The 18,711-nt window shown below is 44.0% G+C and overlaps 1 protein-coding gene across 1 annotated transcript in view; it reads right to left on the minus strand.

Moving 5' to 3' along the window:
• The window catches only part of tmem132e (transmembrane protein 132E), a 621,750-nt gene that overhangs the window by 455,844 nt on the left and 147,195 nt on the right, over window positions 1–18,711 (minus strand). The window lies entirely within an intron of this gene.

Consider the following 18,711-nt stretch of genomic DNA (forward strand, 5'->3'; position numbering starts at 1 on the left):
CAGGCACGTGCAATGCTTTATAAACAAAACAACCTGAATCTAAATCTAAAGGTCAGTACAAACATGGTTGAGATTGAGATTGTAAGTAATTGGAACTAATGAATCTGGGAATGGTTATCAGCATGCTTTGACCTAAGCATGTCCCATTGTAGTGAATGAATATGATAATCAGAGGCACAAGAAACCAGAAAAAGGCAAATATTCATTTAAAAAAAGTATCCTTAAACAATTTTATAAGTATAATTACTTCTCCTTCTCAATTTTTCTAAAGAGGAGAATTTGAACTTTCCCTGCTGGGCAGGAACAGAGCGGGTGAGCAGTTAAAATGGAGCAGTTCCATTTCCTGCTTCGTTCCTGACGATTTCCGATTTGAACACGCTGGGCGGATGAGGTGCCCACCGGACTCCAGCAGGAGCCTTGCGCATAAATGCTAATCAGGGTCCTATGATGTCAATAGGATCCCGCATTTTAATTGGGGCCTGAGCAGGGAAGCCGTTGTGGATTTTCCATCATGCTGAAGTAGATTGGCAAATGGTGGGAAGAACAAAGATGGCCTCTAGGTAAGTGAAAAAATTTCCTGTGTGTGGCCAGGAGGAGCAGGAGTGCATTTCTGGACCCCACAAGGATGTTGTGGCCTCGAGACCCGCCACTTACCTAAAAGCTGGCAGAGGGAGGGTAGGAATGCATAGTATATTGCAGGAAAGTTTTGTTTTACTTTTTAAAAAACATAAATGTCAACATTCTCATTTTCTGAAGAGAAAAGTATGGCATTTTTCCTTTGAAGGGTTGGTCCATCTCTCGTGACCGTACCACTTCCTCCTTCCACCATAAAAGCTGGATCCTTGGGTTGCAGGTAGGAAAAATACCAGTGCTGAAATTCACTCGAGTGCCATACCGGAAGTGAAATCTTCATTGTTGCATACAAGCATTTGTATTGCATCAGGAAGCTGAAACTTTAAATTAGGGTGTGATCCTGTGTAAATATACAGACAATTAAATACTAAGCTGTCCTTGATTTCTATGAAACCTTGTTCTGTTGATATGTATAGGACCATATTCTTGTTTAATATATAGGGACTGATTTTCCACTATTGTTGTTCACTGGGCACCCAGAAGACGCAGTGCACCTCAGGTGTGCTGCACCTGTCATTACCGAGGGTCCCAAAATCTTCTATTTAATGGGCTATTTGCATGATCTAGGTCCACCTTGTCTGGGTTTTGTACTTGTACACCAAGGAGGAAACAGGAGTGTAGCCACAGGCGTGAAAATTTTAAATTTCAGGTCTCAAATAAGAATATTCTTGATTTCATCTATCCTTGGTATGCCAGCTATGTAGTGATACTGAGACAGAAATCAATGAAAGGCCATGCAAAATAATGATGCATAATTTCCAATAATAGACTAAGCAGCAGAACAAAGTGTTATTCCACATAACTACAAAATACTATAAAAAGGGATAAAGGGATATTGGAACTATGATTATTTCTTGTGCACTAGATTTTTGATTAAAATGCAATCACTTACAGTGCAGAATAATGGAAACTTTACAAGTGTCATGAATATGTAGCTGAGCTTTTAAGACACACCCAATCTTACAGGTAGAATCTAGTTGTATTTTCTGTGTGTGTCAGTGCAAAATCTTCCACTACTACTTCCACTGGCAATAGTAGGGGACTTTAACTTTCCCAACATTGACTGGGACAGCCATAGCATTAGGGGCTTGGATGGAGAGAAATTTGTTGAGTGTATTCAGGAGGAATTTCTCATTCAGTATGTGGATGGCCCGACTAGAGAGGGGGCAAAACTTGACCTCCTCTTGGGAAATAAGGAAGGGCAGGTGACAGAAGTGTTAGTGAGGGATCACTTTCGGACCAGTGATCATAATTCCATTAGTTTTAAGATAGCTATGGAGAATGATAGGTCTGGCCCAAAAGTTAAAATTCTAAATTGGGGAAAGGCCAATTTTGATGGTATTAGACAGGAACTTTCAGAAGTTGATTGGGAGAGTCTGTTGGCAGGCAAAGGGACGTCTGGTAAGTGGGAGGCTTTCAAAAGTGTGTTAACCAGGGTTCAGGGTAAGCACATTCCTTATAAAGTGAAGGGCAAGGCTGGTAGAAGTAGGGAACCTTGGATGACTCGGGAGATTGTGGCCCTAGTCAAAAAGAAGGAGGAGGCATATGACATGCATAGGCAGCTGGGATCAAGTGGATCCCTTGAAGAGTATAGAGATTGCCGGAGTAGAGTTAAGAGAGAAATCAGGAGGGCAAAAAGGGGACATGAGATTGCTTTGGCAGATAAGGCAAAGGAGAATCCAAAGAGCTTCTACAAATACATAAAGGGCAAAAGAGTAACTAGGGACAGAGTAGGGCCTCTTAAGGATCAACAAGGTCATCTATGTGCAGAACCACAAGAGATGGGTGAGATCCGAAATGAATATTTCACATCGGTATTTACGGTTGAGAAAAGCATGGATGTTAGGGAACTTGGGGAAATAAATAGTGATGTCTTGAGGAGTGTACATGTTACAGAGAGGGAGGTGCTGGAAGTCTTAACGCGCATCAAGGTAGATAGATCTCCGGGACCTGATGAAATGTATCCCAGGACGTTATGGGAGGTTAGGGAGGAAATTGCGGGTCCCCTAGCAGAGATATTTGAATCATCGACAGCTACAGGTGAGGTGCCTGAAGATTGGAGGGTAGCAAATGTTGTGCCTTTGTTTAAGAAGGGCGGCAGGGAAAAGCCTGGGAACTACAGACCGGTGAGCCTGACATCTGTAGTGGGTAAGTTGTTAGAGGGTATTCTGAGAGTCAGGATCTACAGGCATTTGGAGAGGCAGGGACTGATTAGGAACAGTCAGCATGGTTTTGAGAGAGGAAAATCATGTCTCACGAATTTGATTGAGTTTTTTGAAGGGGTAACCAAGAAGATAGATGAGGGCTGTGCAGTAGACGTGGTCTACATGGACTTTAGCAAAGCCTTTGACAAGGTACCGCATGGTAGGTTAAATAAGGTTAAATCTCACGGGATCCAAGGTGAGGTAGCCAATTGGATACAAAATTGGATTGACGGCAGAAGACAGAGGGTGGTTGTAGAGGGTTGTTTTTCAAACTGGAGGCCTGTGACCAGCGGTGTGCCTCAGGGATCGGTGCTGGGTCCGCTGTTATTTGTTATTTATATTAATGATTTGGATGAGAATTTAGGAGGCATGGTTAGTAAGTTTGCAGAGGACACCAAGATTGGTGGCATTGTGGACAGTGAAGAAGGTTATCTGGGATTGCAACGGGATCTTGATAAATTGGGCCAGTGGGCCGATGAATGGCAGATGGAGTTTAATTTAGATAAATGTGAGGTGATGCATTTTGGTAGATTGAATCGGGCCAGGACCTACTTCGTTAATGGTAGGGCGTTGGGGAGAGTTATAGAACAAAGAGATCTAGGAGTACAGGTTCATAGCTCCTTGAAAGTGGAGTCACAGGTGGATAGGGTGGTGAAGAAGGCATTCAGCATGCTTGGTTTCATTGGTCAGAACATCGAATACAGGAGTTGGGATGTCTTGTTGAAGTTGTACAAGACATTAGTAAGGCCACACTTGGAATACTGTGTACAGTTCTGGTCACCCTATTATAGAAAGGATATTATTAAACTAGAAAGAGTGCAGAAAAGATTTACTAGGATGCTACCGGGACTTGATGGTTTGACTTATAGGGAGAGGTTGGATAGACTGAGACTTTTTTCCCTGGAGAGTAGGAGGTTTAGGGGTGATCTTATAGAAGTCTATAAAATAATGAGGGGCATAGATAAAGTAGATAGTCAAAATCTTTTCCCAAAGGTAGGGGAGTCTATAACAAGGGGGCATAGATTTAAGGAGAGAGGGGAGAGATACAAAAGGGTCCAGAGGGGCAGTTTTTTCACTCAAAGGGTGGTGAGTGTCTGGAACGAGCTGCCAGAGGCAGTAGTAGAGGCGGGTACAATTTTGTCTTTTAAAAAGCATTTGGACAGTTACATGGGTAAGATGGGTATAGAGGGATATGGGCCAAGTGCAGGCAATTGGGACTAGCTTAGTGGTATAAACTGGGCGACATGGACATGTTGGGCCGAAGGGCCTGTTTCCATGTTGTAAACTTCTATGATTCTATAATTTTTGTTGAGATGTTTGATCCTAATCACAGTTTACAAATATTAGTGGCCTTTCCCAGGAGCTATCTAATATAGCTATCTATTGGAAATGGTGTAGGCTCACATCAAATAAACAGAAACAGCACTTCCGCAAACAATTTTAATACTGCGATTTTTATTTACAAAAAGTAGAAGATTTGTCATTACGGGACTAAACAAATATGGTGCTTTCTAGGTGCATTGGGAATTCAACACTTACAGGTGAGCCAGTCAGAATGAAAAGTACAAAAGGCATGCAGTGTGTCGCAGCATTAGTAAAGTTAAACACTTTGTCAGAGGTTTAGTAAGTGACTTTTTTTTTTAATTAACAGCTCTAGCTGGCAGGTTATCAAGCCTAGACATTGCATCTTTATACTCTGTTAAAAGCTTTTGAACCTTTTGGGAAATGGGGGTAGAATTAAACTCTGGACCTCCTTTTCTGCCTGCCAATGTACTGTGTATGAGCTACACTTCTAAAATGGTACACCTATGCTACTACACAACACAAAAAGTACACAGGTACCTATAGTCACATTCACAGCAAATTTGTTAGCTCTGTCTCTTTACACTCAATTTTTAGAAGCAATGGGAGCCAAGCAACGGCATATTTTGACACCCATTTACCACTACAAATTTAAGAGCCTTAGGTCATTTTACTACGTTAAAGGAGCAAGTTGTTAATGTTGTAAAACTGGTGCAATTTTCATAATTTAGGTGCCCCAAGTGCTAATTAAACTAAAGGCCAGGAACCAGAGAAGGTGCAAGAAGCTGATTAGAAAATAGGAAACTGAAAGAGCTTGCGAGAAGTGTAATGTCAAACTGGTGGAAGTTAGAGGAAAGGGAGTATTGAATAAAGTTTGGATCAAATTAGTCTTTAGATCCTTATTGTTTCTAATCTAAATAAATGACCAGCATACTAAAATCAACTGTAATCTTGTCAAATTTGCTGATGACACAAAAAATAGGAAAAACAATGGGAGCAAAGGACACAAAAAAAGATATGCAAGAAGATTTAAATTAATTGTGAATTGGTAGATGTGGCAACTGAAAAATTAACACTGATAAATGTAAAATATTAAAAATAGTTCAATATAAGTGGGACATAAGAAACCAATTAATGGAATTGAATTATTGGAGGAAGACTTCAAAAAGGGACCTGTGAGTAATGGTAGACATACCATTTTCAATATCCAGACAACAGGGTGAAGTAATTAAAAAGCAAATAAAAATGGTAGGATATATGGCTATAACACTAGGCGATATATGTATAGACATTATGCTAAGGGTTGCAATGTATTGGTTAGGTCACATATAAAATACTATCTTCAATATAGGTCACTGTGCCACAAAAAGATATACAGTACCTATATTCAAAAGGTTACAGAAAAGAGCAGCAAGGTTGATCCCAAATGTAAAAGGGGCAAACACTGAGGACAGATGAAGAAACTTAAGCTTGACAGTCCAGACACAAAGCAGTGAATACGAGACCTCATCAAAGTATATAAAATATTAAATGGCATAGATAAGGTAAACCAATATTATTACTTCAAAGAATGCCAAACAAATAGGGCCTGAGGATGTAGATGGGAATTGAACAGAAAATTTAGAACTGATATAACTGAAAAAGTACAATATGGAGAGTAATAAATATTTGAACTAAGCAAGGTAATAGTCAAAAACACTGAGGTTATTCAAAATATAATTAGATGCTAGGATAAAAAAAATGTACTAAAGGACAAACTTCGAAAAGCCAAATGGTCTTTCCTCTTCCCTGACTTTTCTTCTGTTCTCATGCAAATGGAGAAGTAACAAACCAAAAACCACAAATTGCAGAACTAATCTCAAATAACTTTATAGTATAATTTGTGCATAATTCTATCTTTCATTATAGTTAGTGGATGGAATTTCAGGGTAGCTTCATTTTAAACAATTCTATAACCTCATTAGTATACTGACACAGGAAAAAGATGACCAATCCATTGATGGAAATTTCTCCCCACTTATCGTTTTCCTTCCCTAGTTTTCCACATTATAAATCTACTGGAACCAATGCCTAGTCCTTTGAGCCTAAATTATATCAACTGACATGGGTTCTGATGAAAGGTCATCAACCTGAAATGTTAACTCTGATTCTCTCTCTACAGATGCTGCATGACCTGCTGAGTGTTTCCAGCATTTTCTGTGTTTATCTCAATCGTCTAATGCATAGGGATTATTCTTAAACAAGTTGATTTGCAGAAATCCAGTTTTGGAGATAAATATGCAGCATATGAAACGCTTGGGGATTAACAAACTGAAAATCAATGGTATTAGAAAACTGGTGTCAATACACACTAGATTCTCAACACTATAATATTGGTGCTTGTACACTCAGACATTGGTTGTGACTACTTAATACTGAAGTGTCACTTAGCACCTAATTGTCTCACTTAGCCAGGTGAAAAGATAGGCGAGATGTGAAGTGTTAAGTAGCAACAATTGCTGTGAACAGCTAAACAGCACATGCAGAATTCAGGCTCAACATTGCAAACAGCTTACAAAGTATTTGAACCACAAAATTTTTCTAAACATAAATCACCAGATCATACTTTTTAGATGCAATGTTTTAAAAACTATTATACTGAGAATCCCACAAACCATGGACAAACAAATGCAATGTTTTAAAAATTATTATATTGAGATCGAGAATTCCACAAGTCTTGGCAGAATCTTTTTCTCATGCCACAGAACTTGGCTGGACTTCCGCAGAAACGTCCTTGAGGTGCCACAGAATTCTCGGCATCCTCCCTTTAACACAAAACAAAAACAAAGCACAGCCTATATGAAAGTCGCAAATAAACTACTCCTTATATAGTATTCACAGCTTTGCCACCAGTGTTTTTATCCCTACTAGGAAAAAGAGCAGGACAATGGTCAGAGAGATGTCTCGAATTTGTACTGATTCACTATTTAATAATTCAACATTTAGCCTTGCAGTCTACCAACCTCATGTGTTCTTGTTAGAAACACTCAGGAGATCATGCAGCATCTGTGGAGAAAGGAATGTAGGGTCACAGACTTGAAATGTTAACACTACCTTTCTCTCCACAAATACTGCCTGACCTGCTGAGCGTTTTCTTCATTGCTGTTTTTATATCAGATTGTCAGGTGTCAGCCGTGGCTCAGTGGTAGCACTCTCGCCTCTGAGCCAAGCCCCACTCCAGGGACTTGAGCACATCATCCAGGCTTGATACTCCAATTCAGTACTGAGGAAGCGCTGCACTGTCGGAGGTGCCGTCTTTCAGATGAGACGTCAAGGCAGATGGGGCCTCAGTTTCTCAAGTGGACATAAAAGATCCCACAGCACTATTCAAAAAATAGCAGGCCTGGCCAATATTGCAACAGTGACCACACTTAAAGAAAAAGTATTTCATTGGCTGTAAAGTGCTTTGGGACATCCTGAGGTCGTGAAAGGTGTTATATAAATGCAAATTATTATTATTCTTGTCTGCAATATTTTGTTTTTTTGTCATTTGTGATTCTGCTAGATCTCTGTATAGCCTTAAGGCCATCATCAAAGACCTTGGAAGGATCAATGGTGGAACTACAGCATTAGCTTCAGAGAATAGTGACTCAGTAATCTAGCATTGCAATGGGCCAGTGGTTCCGAACAGCCTTTGGCAGGTTTTTCCAACTAATTAAATTATTAAAATCTTGCGATCAGGGTGAATGACTGCATTAACACCTGGGAGGAAGACATCTTCTGGTTGTTATTTATTAGATCATAAATATATTAGTTGTAGATATTATTTATTTCTATAGGCCCACAGCACTAAAACTACCTTGGTCAAAGCCTCCAATACCACTCATGACTGTCACAATTGTACATTATTTTTAGTTTCAAAAGCCTCCTTAAATCCTACCTCTCTTTGGCCACTTTCCATAATTTCCTTCCTAATCAGGTCTGAATCCAAATTGAGTGCCATGACACATTTTGCCATATTAAACTTATTATTTTCTTTACATAGAATTGCATAGAAATTACAACACTGAAACAGATCATTCACCTCAACCAGTCTATGTTGGTGTTTATCCCCCACACAAGCAGCAATGCTAATCCCATGTGCCTGTTTCCATATCCCTTTATTCCCCTTTCTTTCACCCATCTATCTAACCTATTTGACATAGTCTCCACTGCAAACACTAACTCTGGTAGTACATTCCATAGCATCACAACCCTCGGTGTAAAAAAGTTTCTCCTGCTCTCTGTCCTAAAGCTCTTACATTTAATCATGTATCTATGTCCCCTCATTGTTTCCAGTGGTTGAGGAGTCTACAATCTGTTACTAGTTACTCTGTCCCATCCCTTAATAATTTTAAACAGCTCTATAAAATCACCCCTTAATCTCATCTATTTGAATAAAAACAGCACCAAATTTTAAAGTCGTCTTCGTATTTGTATTTGTATTTCCCAATTCCAGGCAGAATCTTAGTTAATCTGCGCTGTACCCTCTCACTTATCTCAAAGTCCTTCCAACAGTGTGCAGCCTAAAATGTAAGCTGATGTTGTTATAGAAATATAGGAATATAGGTATAGGCCTTTCAGCCCCTCGACCATGTTCCGCCATTCAACTCCATTTACCCGCCTTTGTTTCATATCCCTTGATGCCCTTACCTAGTCTAGGGGATTTGAGGTGTAGGGTGAAATCACTGAAGATAAAGAGTCGCTCAGTATAGATACTGAAGGAAGGGCAGACATCACAGTAAAGAAGATGACACGAGGAGGTGGTAAACAATGAATTTTAAAACAGAGGTCTGAGGGATAGGAAAGAATGAGGTGCTCAAAGAAGGAAAAAGTGTCAGAGGAATATGGGGAGAGGCAAAGGTGAGATTTGGTGCCGAGTGTCATGTTGTCACCATAGGTGGAGAGGCTTCTGTAAAGAGGAGGGAGTCATCATCTGAGAGCTTTGTTTCTGTAATTGTCAGGGTGACAATAAAATTATCTATGTTTATGAATGACAAGGGAGCTGTCCACAAGTAAGCAAATACTCTGTTGGGATATTTGAAGAGTGGTCATAATTGTTGATCTGCGAGCAGGGTCAGGGTCCAGCAGTGAAAGAGGTGAGTGGATGAGCTGCAATTCCCTCCAATTAAACTTTGGGAAGACCAAAGCCGCTGCTTTCAACGCCTCCACAAACTCACCAGCCATTGTCTCAAGCTGAACCAGACTTTTCACAATCTTAATGTCCTATCTGACCTCAAGCTGAGCTACCAACCCCATATCATCTCCATCACAGAGACCATCTCCGTAATATCGCCCACTTCCGCCCCCTGCCATAGCCCATCTCCAAACTAGACTATTCCAATGCTTTCATGACCAGACTCCCATCCTTCATCTCCATCTCCATAAAGTTTTGTTTCAACACAATGGGTTAACAATTCCACATCTGTGATTTTCCACCCATCCATTTTCTTTGCTAGTATTTACCATGGAGTTACACGTTTTCTCAAATTCCACAATCAGCAACTAAGCTATCTCTGGGGTTGCAACATCCCACATCGTTTAACCTAAAACATTACTTAAGAGATTTCCTTTGCGGCATCTAAGGATCTCTTCTAATAAGATAAAAGCTGCCTCAAATGACAATGGGGAGCACTAAAGCACTATACACTTATAATTGTCCACAAAAATTAAATCAAAGAGTATTTTAAGATTACTTCAATGGCATATTCAATGGGTATCTCAGGAATGTCATTTTATTCTACCCTTGAGGATGTATTTTTACTTGTGGGATGAGAATGGCATTCTATAGCTACCCACTGAGTGCTTACCATATCAAACTGACATTAACTACTCTACTGCAGACTATATGCAGCAATTTTTAATTTCCCAGTTGGGGCCCCTACAATGTTCTCATTTTTGACATTCTTTCTAATTTAGACAAAATCTATTGCTCCATCAGCTAATTCCAGTGAATACAAATGTACCAACTGCAGAATCTGGAATTTAGGTGCAATTTATATCAAAGCTTTAATCATAGAATCGTAGAAACGCTACACCATGTAAGGAGGCCATTCGGCCCATCGAGTCCACTCCGACTCTATGCACAAGGAATCCAGCTAGTCCCACTCCCCCGACCTATCGTCGTAGCCCTGCACATTTTTTCGTTTCAAGTACTTATCCAATTCCCTTTTGAAGCCCATGATTGAATCTGCCTCCACCACTCCCTCGGGCAGTGCATTCCAGATCACTACCACTCGCTGTGTAAAAAAGTTTTTCGTCATGTCACCTTTGGTTCTTTTGCCAATCACCTTTAAGCTATGCCCTCTGGTTCTTCACCCTTCTGCCAATGGGAATATTTTCTCTCTATCTACGCTGTCTAGACCCTTCATGACTTTGAATACCTCTATCAAATCTCCTCTCAATCTTTCCTGTTCCAAGCTTCTCCAATCTATCCAAGTAATTTAAGTCCCTCATCCCTGGAATCATTCTAGTAAATCTCGACTACACCCTCTCTAAGGCCTTCACATCTTTCCTGAAGTGCGGTGCCCAGAACTGGACACAGTACTCCAATTGTGGTAGAATAAGTGTTTTCTAAAAGGCTCCTCATGACTTCCTTGCTTTTGTGCTCTATGGTGCCGATTTTCGGATGGCAGAGCGGGTGTATTGGGGGCTCCTAAAATTGTATAAATCCGGAGCGGGCTCGGAGCCCGGCCCCGGCCCCAGCCCCAGCCTGCTGGCCTCCGGGTGCCCCAGTGACGCATTCGGGTGCACGCGCACCTCCCGAATGCAGGGCTCTCACCAGCAATTAAAGCCGGCGGGATGATTATTTACATACTTTGACAGATAGTTAAGGTACTTGAGAGACCTCATTGAATAGACATTTTGGCAGGGGTGCAATTTTGAAGGATCCTCAGCGTTGTTTCCCGTGCTGTGAGAAACACTCCCTGTTCTCGCAGACGTGTTTCAGCCAGCAGCCAGTGGGAGATGCAAATGATTATTTGACAGATGGGAAGAAAACCTTATTTATTGCAGCAGGGCACTGTCACTTCAGACAAACTTTTGGCTGCAAGACCTTTGTGTTTTCATTCAAAATTCTTATTTTCCACCCAAAACTCTGCAGTGCAAACACATTTGCCTACTTTGCAGACCCCCCTCAAACTCTCACCGTTAGGATGGGGAGGGGCGCCATAGCTGCATTCATCACTCCTTCCGAGGACTAGCAACATCACCAGCCTTGCCAGGCACACCATCCACCTCCTTCATGCAGAGCCGCATCTCCTTACCTGTTGCCGTCAAAGTCACCACTGCCCTCAACTTCTCTCACCTCCGGATCATTCCAGGGTGCCACCGGGGACATCGCCGGGGTGTCTCAGTCATCTGCACACAAGTGCATAAGGCAGGTCACCGACGGCTTGTTTCGCATGGCCTCGCACTACGTCAACTTCCCCACGGACGACCTCAGCCAGACGGAGAGGGCAGGGGGATTCCACGCTGTGGCTGGCTTCCCATGGGTGCAGGGTGTAATCGATTGCACCCACATAGCAATACGAGCACCTCAACACGAGCCAGGACTGTTCATCAACAGGAAGGGCTATCACTCCATCAACACTCAACTCATTTGTGACCACCGGGCCACAGCAAAAAATCGCATAGACCTCCTCAGGAGACTAACACGGGACGCAACCAACAGAGTACCCTTTGTCGTCCAGTACTTCCCCGGAGCGGAGAAACTACGCCATGTTCTCCGCAGCCTTCAACATGTCATCAATGAGGACAAACACCTCGCTATGGCCATCCCCACACCTCCACTACTCGCCTTTAAACAGCCACCCAACCTCAAACAGACCATCGTTCGCAGCAAATTACCTAGCTTTCAAGAGAACAGCGTCCACGACACCACACAACCCTGCCACGGTAACCTCTGCAAGACATGCCAGATCATCGACACAGATACCACCATCACATGAGAGGACACCACCCACCAGGTGCATGGTTCATACTCCTGTGACTCGGCCAACGTTGTCTACCTCATACGTTGCAGGAAAGGATGCCCCAGAGCATGGTGCATTGGCGAGACCATGCAGAAGCTGCGACAACGGATGAACGGACACCGCGCAACAATCGCCAAACAGGAGGGTTCCCTCCCAGTCGGGGAACACTTCAGCAGTCATGGACATTCATCCACCGACCTTCGGGTAAGCGTACTCCAAGGCGGCCTTCGAGACACACGACAACGCAAAATCGTCGAGCAGAAATTGATAGCCAAGTTCCGCACCCATGAGGACGGCCTCAACCGGGATCTTGGGTTCATGTCACGCTACACGTTACCCCACCAGCGAACAAATGTTATCTGTTTTTAATATAACGGGTCAGTTGCTGTCTTTTCTATGTTTCTACCTCTCTATCTCTGTTTTTTTTTTGTTTGTTGTTTTTTTTTGGTGATTTGTATATTCTGAGACCTTGCAGGTAACACCTGTCTGTCTGCACACTGATTGCCTTGGCAACGGGCAGTTGAAAAAACTGTCTGTAATCACCAAGCATTGTTCTGTGAATTATAAATGCGATTTCATTTCGAGGATTTCATTTCGTTCACCTGAGGAAGGAGGAAGCCTCCGAAAGCTTGTGAATTTAAAATAAAATTGCTGGACTATAACTTGGTGTTGTAAAATTGTTTACAAAGGTCTACAATTGAGCATGCTATAAGGCTGCTCAAGAAGCGCTTCAGGTGCCTTGATCGTTCTGGGGGAGCGCTTCAATACACACCAGACAGAGTGGGATGCATTATAGTCCTGTGCTGTGCCCTGCTACAGAGAGGGATGCCACTTAAGGAGGCCCCATCCACATCTACCACCCACATTGAGAAGGAGGAGGAGGAGCAGCGGCTCACCTGGCTGCTCGTGAGGCCAGGGAGTCACTGATATGTGAACGGTTCTCCTAACATCAGACAGTGTGAAGAGTCCAGTCGTCACCACCTGGACAGAGCAGCGGCCACACCAGCACCCCCCCTCCCTGCACAAAACAGTCCTGTAACTACACATACACCCACTGTAGAGTGACCTAATGGGTGGCATCATGTGTGGGAGTTCATGGTGAACCTCATGAAAGGGCTTTATTACAGAAGCCAGTCAAGAATGGCCAAGACATGGCAGTAGTGGTGACAATGATAATATTTAATACGCGTTTAACAAAAAGCAAATATAAATAAAAAAACATGACCAACCGTCAAATACCCTTGTGCATCACCTTTGCGCTTACAAAACCTTCGCCTTTCGCTTCCGACAACTTCTACTTGGTGCATCCCCTGTGGCTGAGCAGAGGTAGTGGCAGGTTGCTCTTGTTCATGCCCTGACTGATTAGATGCTTTGGGCCTACGCCCTCTGGGTTTCGGTGCCCGTGAGGGCCCCTCCAAAGACTGCTCCACCTGCACCTGTGCATGGGCAGACTCGGCCACCTGGAGAGGAGGCGGCAGCATTGCGGGTACTGGTTGAGAGGGGGGCAACGAGTGAGACGTGGGGGGTGCTTTGATTGGCGTCCCCACTTCCATGTCCCCTTTTGCCATCATCCTTCCCCTGGGCCAGGCCCACAACACTCCTGCCACTCTGCTGGACGACAGTTTGGAGGACATGTGTGAAGCTTTGTAAGGCCAGTGCTGGAGTATCTGCCTGCCTGTTTAAGGCGGCAGAATGTTGATCACTGAGTCTGAAGAGCCGTTGTCAGAGCCTGAATGGACTCATTGGTGAGCTGTGCTTTAAGCTCCATGGAGGCTAGCTTTCCCTCCATCGGAGACATTCCCGCATTTAACCGCAACACTATCTCAGAGATGCCCTCACGTCCCTGTGACAGTATCTCAGAGATACTCTCCCTTACCTGTGCCACCATTCCACTCATGCAGGAGATGGACTCCTCCATCCTCTGAGTGATTGTGGAAAGTGCGTGTGGTACCTGTTCCAGCGCTTCACAAATGTGCTGCTGCTCCTCGATCATTCTCCTTTCAATGGATGGCCCCCAGGGTTCAGCATCTGTGTCCAGCTGAGCAGAGCCTGGAGAAGAGTGCTCCCACCGACGCAGACTCTCTACAGCTGTCCCTGCCACCAGTATCTGCTCGTGCTCACGTGTGTGGCGACTCACCATGTGTGATCCCAACTAACTGAGGACAGGGACCCACTGAGGTGTGTGTATCTGCGCTTGTGGGTGGCTTGCTCAGATGTGACAATGCCCCCTCAGAGGCCGACAGGTATTCTGAGGAATTGCCCTCTGCCGTCACAGCAGTCGCTGAAGGCCCTGTAAGAGAACAGATGGCAATATTAAGCATGATGACAGATGTTGAGGCGCTGAAGATGGCAAGGCATGTTAACATCAATTGTTATTGTGCGGGCTGAATGTTAAAGTTCTGTCACCAGCCGTTTGTCAGGTGCCAGTCTCGCCGTCCCCGACGGACAGGCACTCGAGGGTGCGGCTCAGCTCCAGCACCTCCTGCTCCGTGTCTATGAGCACGACTACCTGTTGCGGCCCCCCTCCAGTCCTCACCCTCTCCCGTGCATTCTGGGCTCTCCTCCTATAAAGGGAGGAAAGTAGAGTCGCGTGAGTGAGTGATGATGACGTGGCCAGCTGCTGAATGCATTGGTTTGGATGCGGCTGACTGTGAAAGAGATGCATCAGAGGATGAGACAGAGCCATGACATTGTATGAGGATTGGGTTAAGTGGCAGTGGTGTGGTGAGTACTGGGGAGGTGAGGAAGTAGTAAGTGCAGGTAAGTTGAGGATGAGCTTTGAGTGGGTGTGAGGAGTGATGTGATAGAGTAGTGTTGGCAGTGCAGAATCAGTTGGGGGTGGGGGCGGTGATGTGGAAGACGGAATGTAGGAGAATGAGTAAGTATACTCACTTTGGCTGACCTAGTTAGGTCATCAAAGCGCTTCCTGCACTGGATCCAGGTGCAGGAGATGCTACTGCTGCTGGTGACCACCTCTGCCACCTCGAGCCAGACCTTCTTGGTGGCAGAGGCAGGCCACTCCCTCCCGTCCACTGGGTAAAAGACATCCCTCCTCCTCCTCCTCCTCACCCCATCCAGTAGCACCTGGAGTGAGGCATCACTGAATCTAGGAGCAGCCTTTCCCCTGGGCTGCTCCGTTGTGTTATTTGGGTGTTTGCTCCGCAAGCGACCATTGGAGGACTGCCCCTTTAAATAGTGCTCCATCAGCTGACAGCCTGTGATGCGGGTGCACAGTCCGCCCGCTGCGCAGGTTTCCGACGGCAAACCCGGAAGTCACGCTAAGTGGCTCCAATTTACCCGCGATCGCGTCAGGAACGGACAGATTTCACTGGGCAGGTTACCCACGCGCCCAATCACCGCCCCGCCTCCCCGCTAATATTGGGGCCTATGTCTCTATTTATAAAGCCCAGGACCCCTTATGCTTTTTTAACCGCTTTCTCAACCTGCCTTGCCACCTTCAATGACTTGTGCACATAAACCCCCAGATCTCTCTGTTCCTCTACCCCTTTTAGAATTGTCCCTCTAGTTTTAATTGCCTCTCCTCATTTTTCCTACCAAAATGTATCACCTCACATTTTTCCGCGATAAATTTCATCTTCCACGTGTCCACCTTTGCCATCAGCCTGTCTATATCCTCTTGAAGTCTATCACTATCCTCCTCACTGTTTACTACCCTTCCAAGTTCTGTGTTATCTGCAAATTTTGAAATTGTGCCCTGTACACCCAAGTCCAAGTCATTAATATATATCAAGAAAAGCAGTGGTCCCAGCACCAACCCCTGGGGACCACTGCACACATCCCTCCAGTTCGAAAAACAACCTTTCACCGCTACTCTCAGTTTCCTGTCATTTAGACAATTCTGTATCCACGTTGCTATTGCCCCCTTTATTCCATGAGCCGCAAGCTTAATAGCAAGCCTACCATGCGGCGCTTTATCAAACGTGTTTTGAAAATCCACATGCACCACATCAACTGCACTGCCCTCATCTACCCTCTCTGTTACCTCATCAAAAAACTCTATCAGGTTAGTTAAACATGATTTGCCTTTAACAAAGCCGTGCTGGCTTTCCCTAATCAATTCACACTCGTCAAAGCGACTGTTAATTCTATCCCAGATTATCGTTTCCAAAAGTTTCCCCACCACCGAGGTTAAACTGACTGGCCTATGGTTGCTGGGTTTATCTTAAACCCTTTTTTGAACAAGGGTGTAACATTGGCAATTCTCCAGTCCTCTGGCACCACCCTTGTATCTACGGATGTTTGGAAGATTATGGCCAGTATCTCTGAAATAACCCCACTTACTTCCCTCAGCACCCTAGGGTGCATCCCATCCGGACCAGGTGACTTATCTACTTTAAATACAGCTAGCCTTTCAAGTACCTCTTCTTAATCAATTTTTAGCCCATCCAGTATCTTAACTATATCTTCCTTTACAGAGACTCTGGCAACATCTTCTTTCTTTGTAAACACCGATGCAAAGTACTCTTTTAGTACCTCAGCCATGCCCACTGCCTCCATGAGTAGATCTCCTTTATGGTCCCTAATTGGCCCCACCCCTCCTCTTACTACCCATTTACTGTTAACATGTCTGTAGAAGACTTTTGGATTCCCTTTTATGTTGTCCACCAGTCTATTCTCATACTCTCTCTTTGCCCGCCTTATTTCCTTTTTCACTTCCCCTCTGAACTTTCCATATTCTCTCTGGTTGGCAATCTTTCATCAATCTTTATAAACTCTGCCTTCTTGCTAGTCAATCTTTTCCCTGCATTTCTCTTGCTACACCCAAGAGGGGATTTTAATTCCATCTGCCCAGTGGAAACTGGGCGGAACGGGAATTAAAATTGAGTGGCTCATTTTCCTGCTCAGATACCGCTCCTTGACAATTTTATATCAGGCAGTTAAGGCATCCGTCTGAGGCAGGGGAACACCGCCTTAATATATGCTAATCAGGGTCTTATCATTCAGATAGGTCTCCGATGCAATTTTAAATTTTGTGGTCACTCCGACCAGTGAAACCTGCCAGGCACACAGCAGAGGCCCCAAAAGTAAAAAAATTGATATGTGAGGTAATGGGAAGCTCGAATGCTCCTCCAGGCTTCACAAGGAAAGTCTGGGTCTCTGCCACCCTGGGCTCCCCCACCCCCCCAGCACACTCATAGTACCCTGCCAAACTTCTCCCCCTCCACTCACTGCGAGTTACATGGGTAGCAGCAGGCGGCCTTCAAGTCGTTCGATTTTTGCCTTGTGGCAGCCAGCCAATTACCTCTTTACACATCCGTATGTGGTGGGTAGCTGACTGGCGACATGTTAATAAGGCCTAGCCATTAAAATCGGTCGAGCCTCCCGGGAACTAAGTTCATCCACTACCCCTAGGTTTATGCCTGGGAGTTAAAATCCATGCTCCAGATTTAACCTCTAGCTAAAGACATTTTGAGGGGTTAAAAGTAATATTTTATATAAAACCACAGATAATCAACAGTTTCTTCAATATTTCACAACTTCTATGCTTTATGAATTATGTTCATCTTATTAATAAATACTTAATTAAAACTGCTCATACAGAACCAGTATAAACAATTAGCTGTGTATAATTGCTCTAGATTGCAAAGTACATTTCAAAGAAAAAGGCAGGTTTGACAAAAATTGAGTATGGCGTATTTATTTTTCTTTGTTATTGTATTTATGGGGGTAAAGTAGATTGTCTTGAATATAACACAGGTCAGAGTCAAGTTTGTATATAATCTGCTGCTGCACTGCATGCCTCCACTGTGCTTGGGGCTAACCCAACCATATCTCCATCCAAAATAACATCAGCCCCCTGAATTTATTCAGGGGGCTGATGTTACTTTGTGCCACTCTGTCAGCAACTCCTACAGCTGACTGGAGTGCAATAACAAACCTGATTCTTCTTTGTCTAACCCAGGTTTCCTCCTCACTAACCAATTTAACCCCAACTCTTTCAGTATTTTTTATCATTCTAATCAAAACCTAGTATGGTATGGTCAAAGAGGCCACTACTTCTTTCACCCTGTGCAAGTGAGGTACTCTGGCAATGGAACCTCTGTGGTCCCCCAAAGCCCTAAAGTGTGAGCCCTTCTCGTAGTGGTGACCTGTGTCAGGTATGCATGCTTTTTCATGAATGAACACCATTTATCTGCTTCCCATTCATCGTGATCGGGTGTAGGTAAGGAGAGATCTTGTCTAAATATGCACCCACCACATAACTAGCAGTCTCTTATCTTATGACCTTATGCAGTCTCCCAGGATTTTTAGTTAATGAACTGTTGTTGACCAGGTGGCCCACTTTGTTACATTTAAAACATATGGGGGAGGAGGAAATTCTCCTCCATGATCCTGCCTGAAATTGGGTGGGATTGTGACGGAGAATGACAGAAAATATGGACCTACTGCCCAACTGGACTCCCGCCCCGCCCCCTCCCTTCCCATCCCCCACCAACCACTTCCAGGACCATTGCTGGCTGCTCTTTACCCATATGTAAATGGCAACAGGAGGCACAGGACCCAGTTCCCTGGCAGGTTTCTGTCCCATCCACTTGTGTTAACGCCACTTCACAGGGTCC

The sequence above is a fragment of the Heptranchias perlo genome, chromosome 28, assembly GCF_035084215.1.
Source record: "Heptranchias perlo isolate sHepPer1 chromosome 28, sHepPer1.hap1, whole genome shotgun sequence".
NCBI classification, from domain to species: domain Eukaryota; kingdom Metazoa; phylum Chordata; class Chondrichthyes; order Hexanchiformes; family Hexanchidae; genus Heptranchias; species Heptranchias perlo.